General features: G+C 43.2%; 1 protein-coding gene across 1 annotated transcript in view; it reads left to right on the top strand.

Annotated features, from left to right (window-relative positions):
- Nucleotides 1-2,500, top strand: part of ndst3 (N-deacetylase/N-sulfotransferase (heparan glucosaminyl) 3) — a 58,158-nt gene that overhangs the window by 249 nt on the left and 55,409 nt on the right. Inside the window, exon 2 of the mRNA XM_076295464.1 lies at nt 2,275-2,500. This exon is cut by the window's right edge and continues 1,125 nt beyond it. The gene's annotated coding sequence lies outside the window, so the exon portion shown is untranslated. The remainder of the gene's footprint in view (nt 1-2,274) is intronic.

The following is a 2,500-nucleotide window of genomic DNA, read 5'->3' as shown; positions in this document are numbered from 1 at the left end:
TTTTCTTTGCCGACAGTGTTAAACAATGTAACTTTTATGCCTTGCTAACTAGTAAGGATGTTTTGCTGTCGGGTTTATAGATGGAGATGTGGTGCGATATCTGTGAGACTTGTGCTGGAATGTCCGTGTTTGTGTTTGATCAAATGATAACAGAGTAAGATGACTATCGAAGCACAGCCTACTGCTCTACGCGAGATCTTCCAGAGATCTTGCTTTACAAATTGGTAGGTTATAACCAAAGTAACGCGAGTCCACAACAATTGTTGCAGTGTAGCCTATTGGATAGTGGAGCTTCCTTAGAATGGTAAGTTTTTGAATCGCTGTTGGCTATATTTAACTTATTGCATTGGAATATTCCAGATGGTCAGGGTTCCAACTAAATAAAAACAATATCACACATCAGTAGCAATAGGCTATATTTTACTCTAAACTGTGATTTCAAGTGCCAATTACCCTATAAGACTAGTTCTCTGGTGTTAAAAGGTTCTTTTAATTGGAAGTCCTCATTTTGAGTAGGCCTAGAATCATTCAAAAAACACATCACCCAGATAAAAGCCTACATACTGTAAGTAATTGCAGACACATGTGTTTAACATGCTGTGCCTGGAAGTTTGCTGTTCATAACAAACTGAAAAATAAGACAAGAAGTTAAAATCTGTTGTGTGTGTGTGTGTGTCCACCGCCTGATACTGGTGGACACACACACACACACAAACCTGAAGAGTCTGAGACCGGCTGCACTTCGACAAATGTTTTGAATGTGGTTTTGCCAATTACTTGCAATTTCTTATATGAGTTATGGCACAGACTTTAGACATTTTGTCCAGCAGGTGCACAGTAGGCTACAGTATTAATCTCCTATCCCAGTGCCCGAGGAAAACAATATCACTTATTTATTTGAATGATTCTCCTTGTTTAACCCTATTCACTTAACAATGTATTGTGTGTATCGATCACCTCCATTATTGTGGCTGTCATATTGATTTTGCTTCACAGACTTATTTTTGAGCATGATCATATGAGTTCTACATTCTTGCAGTATGAATAATACCTTGTCAGAATAAGGGGTCTAACCAACACATGTGACTAACTTAATAGTCAATCCTTTGGTTTCCATTTTAAGAGCAGCACTTCTTTGTAAACAGCACTCTAACTACCAAAGAACTGGTGCTATGCCTTTTTTTCCCCCACACGCCTCATGGCCAAAGAGGATGCTGAAACATAAGTGAGTGCCACTTCAGCCGTAAATCTCAGAGGAACCAGTTATTGTTTTGTGGTTTCTCATCTCAACCATTAGATCAGATAGTGTGCTCTCAAGTCGAGTTTGGTCATCCAGGTGTCCCCTTCGGGGTTTGCTGTCAGTAGCCCCTCCCTCACTGCCTGTCTCGGCCAATGGCGGGTCCCCCCTGGGCTCAGTAGCCCCTCCCTCACTGCCTGCCTCGGCCAATGGCGGGTCCCCCCTGGGCTTTTACAGACACAGCTGGCAGAGTGTTGATTGAAAAACACCCGGAAGGCTAGCAGATCTGTTTGTCCTTCCGCAGTGCACACACACACACACACACACACACACACACACACACACACACACACACGCACACATACTCACACACACACACACACTCACACACACACACACACACACACACACACACACACACACAAACACACACACACCCACACGCACACGCACACGCACACGCACACGCACACGCACACACACACACACACACACATACTCACAGATTGCATGTATAGGCACATGATCCTTATAAATATAATCAGATTCAAACACACTTATGTCTTTCTTACATAGACGAATGCACAATTACACACGCATGCACACAAACATTGGCACACACACACACACACACACACACACACACACACACACATACACACTCACTTTGCTTATGTTTTTTTACCATTTCATATTTGTCACATTGACGTCTCGTCTGCTTAAATAAGGAAACACGATATTTCAGGAAATGTTTTTGTAGAGAAGCACCCTCTAACCATGCTGGCTATGTCTCGGTGTAAAATGTGAAAGTTCAGCTTTTGTTTGATGATCAAAATACAACATGAAATTGCTCTTGCTGTGATCTTTTGTTTATTGTAGATATTAAGGCTGTTTATTGTCTTGTTTATGTGTGGTGTATGCCTGTGTGTGTGTGTGTGTGTGTGTGTGTGTGTTTGTGTGTGTGTGTGTGTGTGTGTGTGTGTGTGTGTGTGTGTGTGTGTGTGTGTGTGTGTGTGTGTGTGTGTGTGTTTACCCAGATAACCTAAAGGAGACGCAAGACTTGCTGCAGGAGCACCAGCTCTGCTTATTCACCGGAGTGATTCACTAGTTGCTGCTCTCACTAGCGGGAGAAGGTGGTTGTGCTCTGTGACTGCAACAGTGTACCACTCCACACACTCTGACATGGTCACATGACTGGGCTCTACATTAGCAAGCCAATCGCCTGCCTCGGGCTGGGCCTGTGACCAATCAGAACCTTGAATC

Source organism: Alosa pseudoharengus, unplaced genomic scaffold (assembly GCF_046254945.1).
Source record: "Alosa pseudoharengus isolate Yale_2024_CS ecotype anadromous, Long Island Sound unplaced genomic scaffold, YU_APseudo_1.1 YU_APseudo_1.1_scf_2, whole genome shotgun sequence".
Classification (NCBI taxonomy): Eukaryota; Metazoa; Chordata; class Actinopteri; order Clupeiformes; family Clupeidae; genus Alosa; species Alosa pseudoharengus.
The sequence above is the reverse complement of the archived record's forward strand: the minus strand, read 5'-3'. Positions and strand labels throughout refer to the sequence as shown.